Below are 22,835 nucleotides of genomic sequence, written 5' to 3'. Positions count from 1 at the left end.
AAGCGCAGCGCAGGATGGAGAGAATACTGGTGACACCTTTTAACCCCGAATATCAATTTGTCTGTTATAATTTTACACTAAATTACCTCATAAACAATATATTTTATTATAGGCCTAAAACAGATTGTCATTTTAATAAATATGGAGCTATATCTACAAGATTCCTCATACCCTAAAATGTGAAGGATTTTATCGATATTTTGAGATTATGGTGTAAACACACACACACACACACACACACACACACACACACACACACACACACACACACACACACACACACACACACACACACACACACACACACACACACACACACACACACACACACTGTAGTTTTCGGAGTTGATTGAACATGGTACTTTTTAATTCTATTCCAATGTGTTTAACCATCACATTTTTGTAAGGTATTCACAAGTTCCGACACTCAGTGAACGACTCGGTTTTGTCGATAACTTGGAATTGAAAGACAAATTCCTGGAAACTCGTGCCATCGGTGCGTTTTTACGCACAAGAAAAAAGAAAACAAACAGCGCCATCCTTTGTTGAAACAACTTCACTACACTATTGGCCCATTAATCTGAAAACTCTGTTAATTATTTCTGAGTAAAGTGCCAATGCATGCAACAGTTTGTCAAAAAACACCAACACCTTCCGATACCTTGATGTAGGTTAGTAGGACAAGTGAAATGGCGCATTAGCCAACGGTCAAGCGTGGTCGTGGATTAGGCTACAGTACTTAGTTTCCCTGGCACAAGCTTTGTTAGTCACATAAGGACACCAGAGAGAGAGAGAGAAAGAGAGAGTTAATAGTAATTTATATATACTGAACAAAAATATACAGTGCATCCAGAAAGTATTCAGAGACCTTGACTTTTTTCACATTTTGTTATGTTACAGACTTATTCTAAAATTGATTAAATTGTTTATTTCTCTCATCAATCTACACACAATACCCCATAATGACAAAGCAAAAACAGGTTTTTATAAATTTTAGCAAATTTATAAAACATAAAAAAACTGAAATATCATATTTACATAAGTAAATGCTCAGTACTTTGTTAATCTAATTTACAGTGTATTACCGTAATTACCCATGCAAGTTTTCATTTTTATATTTAGATGTTGGTCATTTAGCGGTGCTCTTGTCTTTAGCAACTTACAATCAGTGCATCCAACTTGAACGATTCATTGACGAGAGATACTTACGAACTCAAAGAAACATGTCGCTGGTTTTGGAGGATTCAAGCATTGTTAAGGACAACCAACCCAATCAACAAAACAAACCAAAACCAGGTTGTCCTTTATTAGGTATCAACGATGGAACCAAACCATCCCCTAGTAAGAGGGCGCGTGTGGCGAGAGGTTTACTGATATGGATGTGGACTTGTTAAAATCCATCAATGAAAGGCTTGCCAAACTTGATATCTTGGATATATTACGAGAGGACATCAATGCATTATGTGCCAGTCTAGAATTCAGCCAATGTCAGATTGATGATCCAAGGAAAGAGAACACGGCGCTGAAAGGTTCTGTAGACTCTATTCATAGCAAGGTGGAGGTGGTGCAAAGGGAGAACAAACAACTTAAAGAAACCTTGCTTGATGTACAGTGTCGATCAATGCGGAACAATCAAATTTTTTCAGGGATAACGGATTTTCAGGGATAACGGGATTTTCAGGGATAACGGAGAATGACAACAGCAGAGGCTGTGAGGACAGAGTCCGAGACTTTGTGTCAACTAAACTAAAATTGCCCACTGATGTTGTGCGTAATGTCACTTTCTCGAGAGTCCATAGAATAGGTAAGGCCTCTGGAAATAAATTTAGACAAATTTAAGCAAAAGGAAATGACGAGGAACATGGGCAGACAACTCAGAAACACTGATTTTGGAATGAATGATCACTTCCCCACCGAGATCAATGAAAGGAGAAAAAAACTATATCCCATCATGAAAGAAAAGCGTTGCCTGAATCAACGAGTCTCCATGGTGATGGATAAACTTTATATCAACGGGCAATTGTATCGGGACTCTGGAGTAACTCCCTGGCTATTTTAATTTAATGTTCAAATGTGAGTTTGTGTGTTGTGTATCATGACAACTTCAACTATAACGAATACATGCTCTATTGATCTCCACTTGACAAGGAAAGGGCTGCATATAGCTCAGGTTAATGTATGTAACCTTCCTAACAAAATACATGAGGTTTTTAACTTGGTCGACATAAATAATATTCATATTTTGGCTTTGACCGAAACACATTTAGATGCATCTGTAAATGATGGGCAAATTAACATTCAAGGATATAGTCTACTGAGAAGGGACAGGAATAGGAATGGTGGGGGTGTAGCACTGTACATTCAGAATCATATACCTTTTAAGAGAAGGGATGACCTTAATGTATGTCAAGTAGAGGCACTATGGGCTCAGGTACATCTGCCTCACCAGGCACCCATATTGGTAGGATGTGTATATAGACCTCCTAGCTCTAAGGTGTCCTATCTGGATAACTTATGCACTGGTTTTGACCAGGCCACAGATAGCAACAGAGATGTATTTATCTTGGGTGATTTTAATATAAATTGGAAGGATCATAATAATTTGAATAGAACAAAATTGATGAGATATGCCAAGAACTGTGGTTTGAAACAAATGGTTAATGATACTACTAGATCATCAATTAAGTTGGGTCATCGTTCAGACACATGCATTGATCTGATTTTCTGTAATATACCATTGCAATGCTTAAAAGCCAGATCAATGCCAGTGGGCTGGACAGACCATAATATTGTGACCATAACCATGAACACCAAGGTTCAATTAAGTATGGGAGGAGTACAAATTGAAGAAGAGGCAGAAACCAAACTATTGGGAGTGCAGCTAGACAACTGCTTATCATGGTCGTCTCAAATAACTAATCTATGTAAAAAAAAATATTAAAACAGCATGCATAATCAGAAGGATAGCTAAATATTTACCAGGAAAACTTCTTCAGCAAATAACACAAGCATTAATTGAGAGTCAGGTGAACTACTGTTCTGTGGTCTGGGGAAATGCAACATCAAGTGAAGTTAGGAGGCTGCAGAATGCACAGAACAAAGCAGCAAGGATTGTTTTAAGGTGGAGATATGGTTCTTCTGTTGCAGTCATGCGCAATGTTCTTGGTTGGTCATCAATCGATAAGATAATTGAAAGGAAAATGCTTATTTTATTTCATAATATACATCATTTAAAACGGCCAAGTTCTATTCACAAAGGTATTCAGTTGGTAAGAGACAGACATTCAGTAAATACTAGGAATAGATTGTCCACCATCTATGCGTTGTACAGACAGAAAAGAGAAATAGGCAAAAGAACATTTCGATTTAGAGCAATAAAGAAATTGAATAAATTAACTGAGCAAACCAGAAACCTTTGAATATATACGTTTAAACATTATTTTAAAACGATTTAAATATAATACATAGAAATGTTGTGGGACTATAGTAGATGAAGAATCAATATTTTTTTAGATTGAGTATTTATTGGGTCATTATGTTAGTATATTATATATGTTTGTAATAGTGTGTTATATGTGGAAATGTGTTCGTATTATAAATAGTATGTTAATGTTTAAGGACTCTTGGAAGATTAGTCCGAATGGGGACTAAAAGAGATCCCCCAAAAAATAAAAATCTACCAAGGTTGATTTAAAAAAATACTTAAAACATATCAGTCATAGCAAGTAAAATGTTTCTGTAACCGTTACTGAAAATGTTGTTGTAGCATAATTACAGCCTTGCATTGATGGACTTGGTTATAATAAAGATAAGTTTGGTCCAGTGGGAGTGAGATTTTTTAAGAGGGTGGAACCAGGCCTTTTGGCTGATCAATGGATGGTTTCAGGTTGGGTGGAAAAGATGGTGGGTGAAGATAACCCGCATTGGTGAAGATAACCCGCAGTGGACTTGTGATGTTTGTTTGTGTTTCTTCAGATCAGAGGGAGCAGGCGCTCCGTGCGACACAACTTGGGGGAACGACCTGTATCTTGCTTTGCGCTTAGGAACAGGGCACCATTGAAGGGAGTGATTTCTGGGGTAGCGTTAAGTGTGGAGGTGGAGCAATTGAAGTTGAAGATTTCTGGTGTTTGTGATGCCCGCCGCTTGGTGCAACGCAGACCCAGTGGAGAGCGTGGTGAAACAGAGTTGGCGCAGTCTGTTCTTTTGAGCTTTTATTTAGTATTTTCCTGCCAAAGTAATGTTATTATATATCAGTTATGCTGTTAGAGCTTTTGTGTCCGAATCCATTGCAGTGTTCTAGGTGACACGTTTATGGGCATGTTGCAGCAGTGTGTAGGAGGGAGATTCCAAAATGTGGGAAGTGTGCAGAAGGACATGGGACAGAGGAATAGTTCAGTGGATAAAATGGTGTATGTCAACTGTAGGGTGCTCATGTATCTTTGGATCAGAGGTGTCCAGTGTGAGAGAGGCAGGTTGAGGTGGCCAGGGTCAGAGTAGTGCAGAAGATGTGGTATGTTGAGGCAGTGAAGAAGGTAGAGGAGGGTGGATGAAGGGTGAGGGATTCTGAGAGGATCCATGTGAATAGTAGATATATGCCAGAACAGAGGAATAGGCCAATGAGTGATATACAGAGTGGACAAAACATTAAGAACAACTTCTCTTTCCATGATATAGACTGACCGGATTGTGAGACATGGATTGTGTATGTGTACCATTCAGAGTGAGAATGGGCAAGACAAAATATTTAAGTGCCTTTTTATTTTTATTTATTTAACTAGGCAAGTCAGTTAAGAACACATTCTTATTTTCAATGACGGCCTAGGAACAGTGGGTTAACTGCCTTGTTCAGGGGCAGAATGACAGATTTGTACCTTGTCAGTGCGGGGATTTGATAATGCAACCTTTCGGTTACTAGTCCAACGCTCTAACCACTAGGCTACGCTGCCGCAATGGTCTATTTGTATATACATTATAGGGATATTGCAGCTCTGATTCGTTAAGCTGCACCGGGGTCTATAGAGTACGGGCTGAGTCATGCCTGTCAATGCAATAGAATTCTACTCCTGTTGTAAGAACCGACGCTGGAGATGAGAAGCAGGTTCAGGGAGTTGAACATTTAATGAACAGACAAGTGACAGAATAGACAAGTGACAGAACAAGACCAGCGTCCGTACAGGGGGGACAAAGCGACAATAATGTTGAAGCGGGGAACAACCTCGGGAACAGACAGATATAGGGGAGGTAATGAAAGCAGGGGATTGAGTCCAGGTGAGTCCAATGAATCGCTGATGCGCGTGTCGAGGGAAACAGGTGCGCGTAATGATGGTGGCAGGAGTGTGTAGTGCTGTGCAGCCTGGCGCCCTCGAGCGCCAGGGAGGGAGAGCGGGAGCAGTCATGACAACTGTGCATTCTGCCTACAAGAAAATCCCTTGCATAGTTAGTTTTGTTTCGGTATGTTACATTGAAAGTGGCCAATATTGGCAATTCCCACAGTAGAAGGAAACGTTGATAGTGTTAACTAAAGGGGAAAACTAGAATGTTGAATGAAGTTCAATCTCAATCTCAGCTTCTCTGCGTGGGCTGATATTTCTTCTGCTGCTGCAGTCCCAGGGGAGCTGCACAGCTTAAAGGGAACATTGCCCCCAAGTACTTCTCTGCAGCTGCCACCACAACATTTATTTCCTGTGACTCACGTTCCATCTCTGCGGAACAGTTGATAACATTTACATTTTTACATTTTTAGTCATTTAGCAGACGCTCTTATCCAGAGCGACTTACAGTAGAGTGCATACATTTTATTACATTTTTATTTTTTTTACATACTGAGACAAGGATATCCCTACCGGCCAAACCCTCCCTAACCCGGACGACGCTATGCCAATTGTGCGTCGCCCCACGGACCTCCCGGTTGCGGCCGGCTGCGACAGAGCCTGGGCGCGAACCCAGCCCAGCCTGGGCGCGAACCCAGAGACTCTGGTGGCGCAGCTAGCACTGCGATGCAGTGCCCTAGACCACTGCGCCACCCGCTATGATAACCATTGCTATGAAGCCAACCTTACTGAAACATACATTGAGTGTACAAAACATCAAGGACACCTTCCTAATATTAAGTTGCACCATCCTTTGTCCTCAGAATAGTCTCAATTCGTTGGGGCACGGACTTTACAAGATGCCGAACGCATTCCACAGGGATGCTGGCCCATATTGACTGTAATGCTTCCAACAGCTGTGTTAAGTTGGCTGGATGTCCTTTGGGTGGTGGACCATTCTTTATACACACAGGAAACTGTTGAGGGTGAAAAATTCAGCACTGTTGCAGTTGTTGACACAAACCAGTGCGCCTGGTACCTACTACCATACCCCTTTCAACGTTACAGCTTTATTCTAAAATGGATTAAATGAAACCATTTCCTCATCAATCTACACACAATACCCCATAATGACAAAGTGAAAAACAGGCTTTTAGAAATGTTTACAAATTCATTACAAATAAAAACTGAAATACCTTATTTACATAAGTATTCAGACCCTTTGCTATGAGACTTGAAATTGAGCTCAGGTGCATCTTGTTTCCATGTATCATCCTTGAGATGTTGCTATAACTTGATTGGATCCACCTGTGGTAAATTCAATTGATTGGGCATGATTTGGAAAGGCACACACCTGTCTATTTAAGATCCCACAGTTGACAGTGCATGTCATAGCAAAAACCAAGCCGTGAGGTTGAAGAAATTGTCACTCCTCAGTAAAAGGCACTTGACAGCCCGCTTGCCGTTTTCCAAAAGGAACCTAAAGGACTCTCAGACCATGAGAAACAAGATTCTCTGGTCTGATGAAACCAAAGATTGAACTTTGCCCTGAATGCTAAGTGTCACGTCTGGATGAAACCTGGCACCATCCCTACGGTGAAGCATGGTGGTGGCAGCATCATGCTATGGGGATGTTTTTCAGGGGCACGGACTGGGAGACTAGTCAGGATCGAGGGAAAGATGAACGGAGCAAAGTACAGAGAGATCTTTGATGAAAACTTGCTCTGGACCTCAGTTTGAGGCAAAGGTTCACCTTCCAACAAGACAACGACCCTTGGCACACAGCCAAGGCAACGCACAACGGACAAGTCTCTGAATGTCCATGAGTGGCCCAGTCAGAGCCCGGACTTGAACCCTATCGAACATCTCTGTAGATACCTGAAAAAAGATGTTCACCAATGCTCCACATCCAACCTGACAGAGCTTGAGAGGATCTGCAGAGAAGAATGGGAGGAACTCCTTAAATACAGGTGTGCCAAGCTTGTACCGTCATACCCAAGAAGACTCGAGGTAGTAATCGCTGCCAAATGTCTTTCAACAACCTACTGAGTAAATGTTCTGAAAACTTATGTAAATGTAATATCCGTTTTTTAAAATGTTTTATAAATTTGCAAACATTTCTAAAAAACTGTTTTTGCTTTGTCAGTATGGGGTGTTGTGTGTAGATTGATGATAAAATACAATTATCAATTTTAGAATAAGGCTTTAACGTAATAAAATGTGGATAAAGTCAAGGGGTCTGAATTCTTTAAGAATGCACTGTACATTATGATCAAGTAGCCACAGTTGTCTACTTGGCCACTGTTATAACTGTAATTTAAAGTGAGTACAGCCTCAGTGTTCACAATAAGCGAATGCAAGAAGTTGCACAGAATTGCCCGGAGTTGCACAGAAGTTTGAGCTCAGCAGACCTGGAATTTGCTCAGTGCATTGCTTGGGGGTATGAGATTTGACTTCAGAAGAGTTACAGCATGTGTTAAGTGGTGGTGTCACATCCTCTCAGTCTGTTGGCCTGGGGTAGGATCAGATAGGGTTTAAGTAATGGAATAAGGTGATGGACCGCAGAGTGAAGGAAAAGCAGCCAACAAGTGCTCAACCTATGTGGGAACTCCTTCAAGACTATTGGAAAAGCATTCCAGGTGAAGCTAGTTGAGAGAATGCTAAGAGTGCGCAAAGCTGTCAGCAAGGCAAAGGGTGGCTACTTTGAAGAATCTCAAATATTGAATATATTTTAATTTGTTTAACACTTTCTTGGTTACTACGTGATTCCATATGTGTTATTTCAGTGTTTTGATGTCTTCACTATTATTCTACAATGTAGAAAATAGTAAAAATAAAGAAAAACCCTTGAATGAGGTGTGTCCAAATAATATGACTGGTACTGTATATATCCAGCTCAAGTCGGAAGTTTACATACACTTAGGTTGGAGTCATTTAAACTCGTTTTTCAACCACTCCACAAATTTCTTGTTAACAAACTATAGTTTTGGCAAGTCAATTAGGACATCTACTTTGTGCATGACACAAGTCATTTTTCCAAAAATTGTTTACAGACAGATTATTTCACTTATAATTCACTGTATCACAATTCCAGTGGGTCAAACGTTTACATACACTAAGTTGACTGTGCCTTTAAACAGCTTGGAAAATTCCCGAAAATGATGTCATGGCTTTAGAAGCTTCTGATAGGGTAATTAACATCATTTAAGTCAATTGGAGGTGTACCTGTGGATGTATTTCAAGGCCTAACTTCAAACTCAGTACCTCTTTGCTTGACATCATGGGAAAATCTAAAGAAATCAGCCAAGACCTCAGAAAAAAATGGTAGACCTCCACAAGTCTGGTTCATCCTTGGGAGCAATTTCCAAACACCTTAAGGTACCACGTTCATCTGTACAAACAATAGTACGCAAGTATAAACACCATGGGACCATGCAGCCGTCATACCGCTCAGGAAGGAGATTTGCCAGTTCTTGCTGTGAGATGTTACCCCACTCTTCCACCAAGGCACCTACAAGTTCCCAGACATTTCTGGGGGAAATGGCCATAGCCCTCACCCTCTGATCCAACAGGTCCCAGACGTGCTCAATGGGATTGAGATCCGGGCTCTTCACTGGCCATGGGAGAACACTGACATTCCTGTCTTGCAGGAAATCACGCACAGAACGAGCAGTATGGCTGGTGGCATTGTCATGCTGGAGGGTCATGTCAGGATGAGCCTGCAGGAATGGTACCACATGAGTGAGGAGGATGTCTTCCCTGTAACGCGCAGCGTTGAGATTGCCTGCAATGGCAACAAGCTCAGACCGATGATGCTGTGACACACCGCCCCAGACCATGACGGACCCTCCACCTCCAAATCGACCCCGCTCCAGAGTACAGGCCTCGGTGTAATGCTCATTCCTTCGACGATAAACGCGAATCCGACCATCACCCCTGGTGAGACAAAACCGTGACTTGTCAGTGAAGAGCACTTTTTGCCAGTCCTGTCTGGTCCAGCAACGGTGGGTTTGTGCCCATAGGCGACGTTGTTGCCGATGATGTCTGGTGAGGACCTGCCTTACAACAGGTCTACAAGTCCTCAGTCTAGCCTCTCTCAGCCTATTGCGGACAGTCTGAGCACTGATGGAGGGATTGTGCATTCTTGGTGTAACATGGGCAGTTGTTGTTGCCATCCTGTACCTGTCCCGCAGGTGTGATGTTCGGATGTACCGATCCTGTGCAGGTGTTGTTACATGTGGTCTGCCACTGCGAGGATGATCAGCTGTCCATCCTGTCTCCCTGTAGCGCTGTCTTAGGCGTCTCACAGTACAGATATTGCAATTTATTGCCCCGGCCACATCTGCAGTCCTCATGCCTCCTTGCAGCATGTCTAAGGCACTTTCACGGAGATGAGCAGGGACCCTGGGCATCTTTCTTTTGGTGTTTTTCAGTCCGTAGAAAGGCCTCTTTAGTGTCCTAAGTTTTTATAACTGTGACCTTAATTGCCTACCACCTGTAAGCTGTTAGTGTCTTAATGACGGTTCCACATGTGCATGTTCATTAATTGTTTATGGTTCATTGAACTAGTGTGGGAAACAGTGTTTAAACCCTTTACAATGAAGATCTGTGAAGTTATTTGGATTTTTACGAATGATCTTTGAAAGACAGGGTCCTGAAAAAGGGACATTTCTTTTTTTGCTGAGTTTATACATATACACATGTATATATATATATATATATATATACACATAAATCTGAAGCAGCCTATACTCATACTTAAGATTAATAAAAAGTATAGTGAATCTGACATTTGCTAATCTCAGAAGGAACCCAGAAGAAAATATAGCTGGTCAACATGCCCGCAAGACTAACAGTCTGTCACCAGAGACTAGTTACTTACCAACACTATACCTCCAGAAGTCCCTAAGCGAGTGGCACGCTCTCCCTCCCAGAATGAACACATTGCCCCCGTAGGAGCAGCAGGCGTACTGTCGTGGTAATTTCCTGTATTACTACGTGATGAGAGAGCAAACCACACACAAAAGTCAGAGTTATATTATAAAGTCCATCTTTAATTATATGAGCTTCACCATAGCCCTTTTGACTCTCAGATCAATTCAGTGTCTATAAATGAATTCTCTGAGAGTCCTTACAAAACAATTCTTAGTATCTTTTATAGCCAAGATACACCCCTCTCAACTCACATGACGAACCACAGATCTTAGGAACATTACAAAGAACCTTTTACTTGAAAGAGGAGTATCCCATAGCTAGATAGCATTAGCTATAAATTATCGTTCAGTTTGATCTCCTAAGACGAGGTTCTAATCTCATGCTTGGTACTTCTTAGTACGAAAACATTACCTCATCCAATGGCATATATCAATTGTCAATTCTAGATCCTCCCATCTCAAATACACCCCTTCCTGGACAAGCTCAGAAAGGGGAGTGATTCTCTAGGTCATATACCAGGTCAAGATTCATACAACATCAGAGGGGTAATACAATGATTCCAGACAGTGCCATCCTCCTCCCCCCAATGGGGAAAGAAGGGAGTGACCAGCGTACAGACATAGTGGAGCCCTTCTCCCTTTCTGATATTCTGCAAGAAAATAAAACATCATATTTATCTATGTTACCTAACTAATTCTGATTCAGCTACGACATTCCCCTCTCAAGGGACTCTGTCCCTTCTGGAGAATCAGAACAGTAACTTTACTAACAGTAGTTGCAGAGTATATGAATATTTTTTTTAATCAATATTTAAAAGAAAATAAAGAATCAAATCCTTTCAATGTCAAGTACCTTAGCTTATATGTAAGCTTTCTTCCTTCTGAAACTAAGTTTACAACCTTTATTCTACAAGACAGACTTGCACAGTTTTAATCACACAGAATAATCCATTGTTGAGAAAAATTAAAATAAAAAACAGAACATAGAAATGCTCCCTAAGTTACATGAGAACCAGTATCTAAACACAGGCCTCATCACAACATATAAGTCCTTATGCTCAGAATAGGTCAGGGAAATCATTCATATTCCAAATCATAATTAAAAACCCAACCAAAATTTAGAATGACATTCCTCAGTGATTCAAATTGGTCTTATCACTCAAAGTAAAAAACTCAATTTAACACATCAATATTGGCAGAATTTACATTCATATTTACATTCAGTATAATTATCCCATAATTCTACAATTAACTTTTTAATCATGATTATAATACAGATCAGTATCTCAATGCATTCCTTATCTAAATTACTATAATTTTACGTGGTGTAGACCTCTACAATCAACCTGATACCCCAAAAGTCTAAAACAATTTATTGGCACAGTTGACCAACCCCCTCCTTCAGCCACTGATTCTTCTGGCGTCCTTTACATTCTTCTTCAGATAACGTTACAGTTCAAAGTGGATGGCCCATGATAATGTCCCAATTTCAATGTCTCACCTTTACCACTTATTATGTCTTGTCCATTCGTCATCCAATATACCAGCAACATAAGAAAAGTTTAGAACAGATCTCTCTCCATGCTCAATCCACGTGGACTCCTCTCACACTCCTGAGAGAAACATGAAAGAAAAGCAGTTGATAGCTTAGATCGGATACTGTACACCGATTTCTGGCTTGGTTCCTTTCTCCGGTAGAAGTGGTCCAGACAGGGCCTTATTCAACGCCTTTGTCACTCTTCTTCAGCCAGTTAGAGGGGGTTTTGAGGTACACACACTGTTCGGTCCAATTATCTCTTCCATGCATTAAGATACCGTCTGATGTCACTTTTCATGATAACCTCGGAAGAACAGATCAGAACAACAGTTTAGTTCATTAACTACATGATAAATTATTACTTTTAACAATTATTCTTAATACACATTCTAAACATATTTCAAAGAGAATATCCACACATTCTATTGAAACTATTCTTTCAAATTGGCTTATACTCCCCATCACACTGTCAACTCCATCGTAGAGCCAATGATCAGGAAGTTAGACCTATACCCCCTCGGGAATAGAACAGAACAAACACAACAATACAATACACTCCTTCACATATCACTCAAGGTGTATAAACTTCAATCCAAAACCTCAAAGAACTGAATCCTCCCCCACTTTTAACACATATCTCTCAGTATGAGAGTAATGTATAAAACAAAACTACTACTGGTGCAAAAGATAAAACAAAATTTCAAATAACATAATCAAATCACTAAACTGAAAAACTCCAAAGAAAATTGATTTAACCCATATGGTCATAGGAAAATAGAATTAAAACAGCCTTAGTTAATATGGCTAAGAACTATATTTTTCAAATATACAAATTACCTTGAAATCAGTATTACAAATGACCATAAATTCATTATCCAACTGGCTTTTCAATGAGGGTGATCAAGCCACTATGGAAAGTAATGTTAGAGGTCAAGAGTCGTACCATCCTTTTACAGTCGTGTTACTCAATTTATATTATACAAATTAAAGAAAAACACTCAAACATTTTCTACATGTTGTATCCCAGATTCCCAGAGCATTCCCTCAAAAGAATTCACGTGTTTAATTAAAACTCAGAAAATAAAAACTCAGAAAAATTCCATGTGCGTGTGTGCCCCTTTAAGATACTTTAGCACTAACACAAATTTTAACACAAATCAAACATAGTATTTTAAAAACACCAACAACTAGTCATAACAAATGTTTTGTGTGTGTGTGTGTATTTGCAAACCTAAAGGTAACAACACACAAAAACTTAAGTTAACTATAAACAAAACCTAATAATAAATGATAAATTCCATTGTACTTCCTCCAATCATTAATCATACATTTTAATCTACACCAATGTATATGTATGCTTAAGTAAACATGCTACCCTTAGATACAATTATCCCGATATCATTACTATCTAAATGTAATTATTTTTCCTCTGTCCCAAATGTAGTACATTTCTCAGCGTAAGAAATCAGTGATATTTAATCCCAGGCATTTAATAAAAATGTAGACGTGTTCTCCCATGTCTCCTTTAACTTACATACTTTAGATAACTTCCATCCGTCCTGGAAGAAAGAATCCTACTCAAACACATCAGATAATACAATGTTTAATTAAGTAAACTCAACACCTAAAATAAACAATAAACAGTAAACAAATAAACAAACCCATAACCCCTTTAATCAGCAATCTAATCATTTCAACCTGTTGATATGTTTAGTAAAAACTAGCCTGATCTTTTTAACAAATCAAAAATCTTTCAAAAGTTGGCGCTGTCTCATCAGCGTAAAAATCAAAACTAACTTTTTCCACTCATATCCACAAGGTTTGCATTCCCCAAAGGTCAATGCTGTTCAGCTCGTACATTAATGATCTTCCTTCTGTCTTTACAGGGTCTGAAGTCCCAAAGTATGCAGATAATACAGTGATAAATTCATGCAAATAACAAACTACACAAGAACACACTACTATAATGGTTCAGATGACAAAATTGCTCAGAGACTCATGTTTGCATCTCAATAAAAAAATATTTTTAAAAAAACACATTCTGCATGTTCCTCACAAAGAAAACAACTGATGCCCCTGATGAGACAGATGTCTATGTATCAGGGGAAAAGCTCAAATAACCAAATTCAACCTAGCTAATTTTCCAAAACATATGAAATTGTTTTGACTATAGAGGTAACCAAACTATAATAAAACCTTATGGCAACAGATCCACAAGATCCGCCATGAGATATGACTGTATAGTTCCCTAAGGAAAAGTACCTTTAGTCAATCTGCTTTCAGTGTGAGAGCTTCCCATGTCTGGAATACCCTGCCATTAGACACACACACACACAACTGTGATTAATGATGCACTGTCCCTGAAAAAATAAAAACTACTCAAACTGCAATCAACTTTAATGACCTGACATTGTTCCACGTGATGGAAACAGATTTCAATGTTAGAATACATTAACTTTTCCAGCTCAAATTCACTGGTGTTACATTATCACAATGTTTCCTTACTCACATCTGAATAACTTTCAGCTTAACATATCCTATTTTTCTTTCTTTCTGGTGGGCAAAAATATAACCCCTCTCCAACAACGTTTTTGTCTTACCTCTTATCGTAAGATTAAAACCAAACCTTACAACTTTCTCTTCTCTTCCTCTTCCCACTTATGAAATGTCCAAGACTTTAAAAATAACACGTACTACTAAATGTATAACATATGTCAGTCAATCCATAAGAATGAAAAACATTTCGGTGGGCACCACTCTATCGCCATTATCTCTCCGCTATTATTTAGAATTTCTTTAATTTAGGTAACTGTCTCCTATGATACAGTAATTTAAATACGACTCAATACATTATTCCAGCAGATCATTTAGGCAACAGACACCGTCTTGCATTGAAATTAGCTTCGCTATTATTTTGAATGAATTAGTCTATCAATTTAACCTAAACAATTAAAAAGTTCAATTCATCCCTTCTTTCAATTTGAACCAAACAAGCTATTAAAACGTTCAGTTTATATCTTATACAAACACTAGCGACCATATCTTTCCAGGCAAAACATACAATTATTTGAATTACAATCAAAAACTCCGATTTTAGTTAGTGCCTTTGCCGGGAACCGAACTCGGGTCTCAAGCTTAGAAGGCACTATTTAACCACTGAACCACCAATGCTATTTGAATGACTAAGACTCTCCGCAAGTAAACCCACTTTACAATTGTCTGTATTCGTAAAAACAAAACACTTCCTAGAAAAATAGCCCTAATTTAAAGGTCCAATCGTTATTCCAGCTATGATTCTCATATGCCAAATTAATAAATTAGCAGTCAAAGAATAAAATCGACATTTATAGACTAGGAAACAGATCTTGCGCCTTTTAATAAAAAAGTAGATTATGTTTACTCATGCAACGTTACTTTACTACATCACATTAATCACGCAATGATAATTCATTTGATGGAAACCTTAGGCTTTGTACGACATTATAAATTACGTTGAGATTCCCTCTTAATTCGCTCTAATTTATGGAAAACGGTTTATTCAATAAATCCCGCAACTCCTCTCATACTGGGAAGAAAAAACAAAACAATTTTAGACCTTAAGGGCAGTTTTATTTCAATGGTTGTACCCAGACGGAGATAATCCAATAAGCGTTTTATAGTTCCATCGTTAGGGTAAAATAACCAAAAGTGGTGAAATGGAGAAAGGTGGAGTCAGGCGCAGGACACAGAGATGAGTTTAGTCCGATAGTTTACTCAAAAAATGAGAGAATAACGTTCCAAACACGGAACACAAAATCCAAAGCACAAATAACACGAACCCACATGACAAACAATAACGCACAAAACAGAGCGGGAAAGAAGGGGGTTAAATAAGGAACATAATTAATGGAATAAAAATCAGGTGTGTAATAAGGAAGACAAAACCAAACGAAAATGAAACATGGATCGGTGGCGACTAGAAAGCCGGTGACGTCGACCGCCGCCCGAAAAAGGAGAGGGACCAACTTCGGTGGAAGTCGTGACAAGAGCTCAATTTCCCAGATTTTGTAGACTAGTTTAATAGTGCTTAAAACCTCATCTTTATCAAATTATCCATTAAAGATACCAACTCAAAACCTACGTACGTCTACGAATGGGTGGTTTAAATTGTATCTAATTATATTCTCAGCATTACTTTATCAAATCTCTAGTAATCGATTATACACACATACAATTTATCATGTTTTCATATATTCACAGAATCCATATAAAACGTAAGAAATCTTAGGTACTCACACAGAACTTTAAGGATCCCCCACACAGGATTGGTCAGATGTTCACACAGAACTGGTCCGATGTTCACACAGAACATAATTAAAAGGTTACCCACACAGTCAACCTATCCCGCTCACACAGAACGCTCCTACAAATATTACCTAGTGATCCCATAACAAAATACTCACACAGAGTAACCCAGGGCATATGGCTAGCACATTTAAAATAATTGGAATTCACCACCTCTGAGGGTCACTTAGACAGTCACACAGACACTTTCAGATTGAGGTCCTTCTTCCAATAGGGCTTCACCAAGTATTCTTGGTCAATACTTTAAATACGAGGTGCTTACAAGGTGCTTATCTTGACAGCACCCAACTTTAAGTTGACCATGGAACTCCTGACTGAGTGGGGAAGTCAGTGGGGAAACCCACCCTCTGCAGGCAATTAAAACATATCAAGGTATCATTTATAACTCCTCTCACTCCTCTTGTGACTCCATACAGGCTTGAGCCTAGCTCTGTTTTGTTGTCTTGCCAAGTCGTATGTCATTCTCAGGCCAAACATAGACAGCACAAACAGATCTGGGACACACTGAATACAAGTATGTTTCAATAGTTAGCTGCCCAATAAAACCTTTTCAGTGGTGATTTTTTGCCATGTATCATAGACTTATAAGATAACGAGCACCAAAGAATAGTTGATTTACCAAATTACAAAGGACAAACCACTTAGGGTGATTCCTCTCAAAACAGGACCATGATTTTTGTGATATTCACTCAATTGAAAGTCATAGAAGGGTCTTTTGGAGGAAGGATTGTTGACATATTTGACATTTGTACCTTAAAGCAATTGAGCAATTAAAGCAATTGAATAATTCATTGAAGTTGGACATTTTGGCCTTATCCTGTCCTCCTTTAATCTCCATAATGTTTCATCTGTATGTGCTTGCTCTGTAATATGAGTAGTATTTTGATTTCAATACCAATTTTCTTACATTATTATATAAATATTGAAAAATATAAACATGAATATTGAAAATATTTTTGTATATATTGTTGAAAATAATATAGTCTACTGGCATATCAAAGTTACAGAGTGGGATCTCTGCTAGTTTTTGAGTTATGATCCAATTTGTAAGCATTACAAATGCAGTTAATGTAAAAATTCATTAAAATTGGTCACCCTCTGCTGGTTTATATTTTTCTATATATGTCAGAAGATTGTTATTGCAAGCAAAATACTACTCATATTACAGAGCAAGCAGTAAAGCTTCATATGACACCAATCTTTCCTTGGTAGGACATATGCTGCGTTTAGATGGTACGAGGTAGACGGTAGGCAGCAAACCAGATGTCATTATTTTGAATGAGAGCATCACGGTAAATGCCATTGAGGCTGGCGGTGGCGGCAATTGCCGCCAGAGTTCAAATATTAATATAATCATTTTCATTTTGACGTTTGCTGTAGCATTGTTTTCTTCCCGATGTTGATTTGCACTGTTTGTTTACTGAAATCCCCATAGCAATGCATACCGTCTAAATGCAGCACTACAGATAAAACATTAAAGGAGGCCTGGGTAATTTATTTTTTCTCAATTATGCTTTAAGATACAAATGTCAAAAAACCTTCCTCCAATGGACCCTTCTATGGATAACATTTCGTGAAAATCCCCAAATCATGGTTCTCTTTGGTTCTAGTTTAGTGAGGAATCACCCTTTAGAACTCTAAGGGAAGAAGCAAAGCTTTTTTGTATGACTTCTTTCTATCTTTACTCTCTCTGATATCAACGGAGCCATTAAAATAATCTCACCTTCAGAGCACCTTTGGTTTCTTTATTATGAGATTGGTCAAATGAGTAAATACTTCTGTAACGCCATTTAGGCAACAGGTTTTGTCCTGCCTTGATAAACAACTGATGTGTTCTAAGAATGTTTACTTACTGAGAAATGGCATCTTGAATTGACAATTTTGATAACTGCAACTAGAATGATTGCACATATACAGAATATACACACACACAGTACCAGTCAAAAGTTTAGACACACTCATTCAATTTTTTTATTTTTTATTTGGACTATTTTCAACATTGTGGAATAATAGTGAAGACGTCAAAACTATGAAATAACACATATGGAATCATGTGGTAACCAAAAAAAGTGTCAAAACTATGAAATAACACATATGGAATCATGTGGTAACCAAAAAAAGTGTTAAACAAATCAAAATATATTTTTTAGATTCTTCACCTTTTGCCCGAATGACAGCTTTGCACACTCTTGGCATTCTCTCAACCAGCTTCACCTGGAATGCTTTTCCAGCAGTCTTGAAGGAGTTCCCACATATGCAGAGCACTTGCTGGCTGCTTTTCCTTCACTCTGCGGTCCAACTCATTTCAAACCATCTCAATTGGGTTGAGGTCTCGCGATTGTGGAGGCCAGATCACTCTCCTTCTCGGTCAAATAGCCCTTACACAGCCTGGAGGTGTGTTGGGTCATTCTTGGCCCAAGCAAGTCTCTTCTTCATATTGGTGCCCTTTAGTAGTGGTTTCTTTGCAGCAATTTGACCATGAAGGCCTGATTCACGCAAAGTCTCCTCTGAACAGTTGATGTTGAGATGTGTCTGTTACTTGAACTCTGAAGATTTGATTTGGCTGCAATTTCTGAGGCTGGTAACACTAATGAACTAATTCTCTGCAGCAGAGGTAACTTCCTTTCCTGTGGCAATCCTCATGAGAGCCAGTTACATCATAGCGCTTGATGGTTTTTGCAACTGCACTTGAAGAAACTTTAAAAGTTCTTGAAATTTTCCGTATTGACTGACCTTCATGTCTTAAAGTAATGACGGACTGTTTTTTCTCTTTGCTTGTTTGAGCTGTTCTTGCCATAATATGGACTTGGACTTTTACCAGTGGTACAAAAAGTACCCAATTGTCATACTTGAGTAAAAGATACCTTAATAGAAAATGACTAAAGTAAAAGGGAAAGTCACCCAGTAAAATACTACTTGAGTATTTTACTGGGTGAGTCAATGTAATTGCTAAAATATACTTAAGTATCAAAAGTAAAAGTATGAATAATAAACAATTCCTTATATTACAGAACAATTCTTGTTTTTTAAATTTACGGATAGCCAGGGGCACACTCCAAAACTCAGACATAATTTACAAACAAGGCATTTGTGTTTAGTGAGTCCGCATGACCAGGGGTGTTCTCTTGATGAGTGTGTGAATTTAATCATTTTCTGTCCTGCTAAGCATCCAGAATGTAACGAGTACTATTGGGTGTCAGTGTCAAGATCGTCATAACATTGTGGAAGAGAGGAGGACCAAGGCGCAGCGTGATAACAATACATCTTCCTTTTATTTGAAGACGAAAACGAAACGAAGAACACTGACAAACTATACAAAACAACAAACGACCGTGAAGCTATAAAACGAAAGTGCAGACACAAGCAACTAACGTAAAGACATACAGAATCACCCACCAAACTCGGACCAAGCAGCGTGGTAACGGGCAGCAGCGGCAGCAGCAGCAGCGATGTCAAGACTCCTGGACGTGGGAGGAAATCCTAGACGGGAGAGGACCCTGGGCACAGCCAGGGGAATATCGCCGCCCCAAGGCAGAGCTGGAGGCAGCGAAAGCAGAGAGGCGGCGTTTTGAGGAGCTAGCTCGGCAGCAGAATGTGGACTGTGTTACAACTTGGGAAGAGATAGAGAGGTGGTCGGTCGACCCAGGGAGAGTGCCCGGAGCCCGCCTGGGATTCTATGGAGCAATGTGCGGAGGGATACCGGCGAATGGAGGCAGCACAACGACGCAGTAGGAAGCCCGAGAGACAGCCCCAAAAAATTCTTGGGGGGGGGGGGGGGCTAAAGGGGAGTGTGGCGAAGTCAGGTAGGAGACCTGCGCCAACTTCCCGGGCTTACCGTGGAGAGCGAGAGTACGGGCAGACACCGTGTTATGCGGAAGAGCGCACAGTGTCTCCTGTACGTGTGCATAGCCCGGTGCGGTACATCCCAGCTCCACGTATCGGCCGGGCTAGAGTGGGCATCGAGCCAGGTGCCATGAAGCCGGCTCAACGCATCTGGTCTCCAGTGCGTCTCCTCGGGCCGGTGTACATGGCACCAGCCTTACGCATGGTGTCCCCGGTTCGCCAGCACAGCCCAGTGCGGGTTATTCCACCTCCCCGCACTGGCCTGGCTACGGGGAGCATTCAACCAGGTAAGGTTGGGCAGGCTCGGTGCTCAAGAGCTCCAGTACGCCTTCACAGTCCGGTCTATCCAGTGCCACCTCCTCGCCCCAGCCCAGTACCACCAGTGCCAACACCACGCACCAGGCTTCCTGTGCGTCTCCAGAGCCCTGTTCCTCCTCCACGCACTCGCCCTGTGGTGCGTGTCTCCAGCCCGGTACCACCAGTTCCGGCACCACGCACCAAGCCTCCTGTGCGTCTCCAGAGCCCTGTACGCCCTGTTGCTGCTCCCCGCACTAGCCTTAACTTCTTTGGGCTGCAGGGGCAGTATTGAGTATTTTGGATGAAAGGTGCCCATTTCAAACGGCCTCGTACTCAATTCTTGCTCGTACAATATGCATATTATTATTACTATTGGATAGAAAACACTCTCTAAAACCGTTTGAATTATATCTGTGAGTAAAACAGAACTCATTTTGCAGCAAACTTCCTGTCAGAAAGTGAAAAATCTCAAATCGAGGCTCTGTTCCAGGGCCTACCTAATCTTTTGCTTGAAATCTATTAGTATACATGCACTTCATACGCCTTCCACTAGATGTCAATAGGCAGTGAGAGAAGAAATGGAGTGTATAGCTTGATCTGAGGTCGAATAAGAGCTCTTGGCATGACGTGACACCAATTTCCTGGCGCGAGAAGGAACCGGGGATTGCCTTCTGAAAAGCTGTCGTTATAGACGGCTACTATCTCCGGCTTTGATTTTATTTGATAAATGTGACAATATCATCGTAAAGTATGTTTTTTCAATATAGTTTAATCAGATTGTTGAATTTTTTTTCCGGGAGTTTTGGCGTGTTCCGTTCTTTGCGTTTGTTCACGATGGACAGCTTCGCGCCACTTGGCAAGTTTTGCTTGCTCATTCGAGAGGGAAAAATTACATTCTAAATCCAAACAACGATTGTTCTGGACAAAGGACCACTTGTACAACATTCTGATGGAAGATCAGCAAAAGTAGGACCCATTTATGATGTTATTTCCTATTTCTGTGGAAAATGTGTCGTTGTGTTTTCCGCTTTGATTTTGGGCGCTCTCTCGCAATAACGTAAGCTGGATGTCGTACTGAAGTTCTTTTTAGAATTCTAACATGGCGATTGCATTAAGAACTAAGCTATCTTTAATTTGCTGTCCAACATGTATTTTTTAGTAACGTTTATGAATAGTTATTTGATTAGATTAGGTGCCTCTCCAAGATTTCTCCGGACATTGTTATTGCATTTTGCCTAGTATTCACATTGTATAACCACGATTTGTGCCGCTAAATATGCAAATTTTTGAACAAACAATATATGTATTGTGTAATATGATGTTATAGGACTGTCATCTGATGAATTTTGAGAAGGTTAGTGAAAAAATTAATATCTTTTGCTGGTTTATTCGTTATCGCTACTATTGGCTTGAATCAATGCTGTTGTGTTTTTGGCTATTGTGGTAAGCTAATCTAATGCTATATTGTGTTTTCGCTGTAAAACACTTAAAGAATCGGAAATATTGGCTGGATTCACAAGATGTTTGTCTTTAATTTGCTGTACACCATGTATTTTTCATAAATGTTTTATGATGAGTATTTAGGTATTTCAATTTGGTCTCTGTAATTGTTCTAGCTGCTTCGGTGCTATTTCCGATTGTAGCTGCAATGTAAAACTATGATTTATACCTCAAATATGCACATTTTTTGAACAAAACATAGATTTATTGTATAACTTGTTATAAGACTGTCATCTGATGAAGTTGTTTCTTGGTTAGTTTGGTTGGTTCTTGGTTAGTTAGGTTGGTTTTGTGCAAGCTACCTGTGCTGTGAAAAATGTCTGTGCTTTTTTGTATTTGGTGGTGAGCTAACATAAATATACGTGGTGTTTTCGCTGTAAAACATTTTAAAAATCGGACATGTTGGCTGGATTCACAAGATGTGTATCTTTCATTTGCTGTATTGGACTTGTTAATGTGTGAAAGTTAAATATTTCTAAAAAATATCTTTTGAATTTCGCGCCCTGCACTTGGACGGGCTGTTGTCATAAGTGTACCGACACCGGGCTGCAGCCATAACAGGTTAAGGTGCGTGTCCTTAGCCCGGTACCACCAGTTCCGGCACCACGCACCAGGCCTACTGTACGCCTCAGCAGGCCAGAGTCTGCCGTCTCTCCAGCGCCGCCTGCGCTGCCCATCTGCCCAGCGCCGTCTGAGCTGCCGCCTGCGCCGCCCGTCTGCGCTGCCGCCTGCGCCGCCCGTCTGCGCCGCCCGTCTGCGCCGCCCGTCTGCCCAGCGCCGTCTGAGCCGCCCGTCTGCCCAGCGCCGTCTGAGCCGCCCGTCTGCCCAGCGCCGTCTGAGCCGCCCGTCTGCCCTGAGCCGTCTGAGCCGCCCGTCTGCCCTGAGCCGTCTGAGCCGCCCGTCTGCCCTGAGCCTTCTGAGCCGCCCGTCTGTCCTGAGCCTTCATAGCCGCCCGTCTGTCCTGAGCCTTCAGAGCCACCCGTCAGTCAGGAGCCGCCAGAGCCGCCCGCCAGTCAGGAGCCGCCTGAGCCGCCCGCTAGTCAGGAGCTCCCTGAGCTGCCCTTAAGTCAT

The sequence above is a fragment of the Salvelinus namaycush genome, chromosome 19 (genome assembly GCF_016432855.1).
Source record: "Salvelinus namaycush isolate Seneca chromosome 19, SaNama_1.0, whole genome shotgun sequence".
Lineage (NCBI taxonomy): Eukaryota > Metazoa > Chordata > Actinopteri > Salmoniformes > Salmonidae > Salvelinus > Salvelinus namaycush.
The sequence above is the reverse complement of the archived record's forward strand: the minus strand, read 5'-3'. Positions refer to the sequence as shown.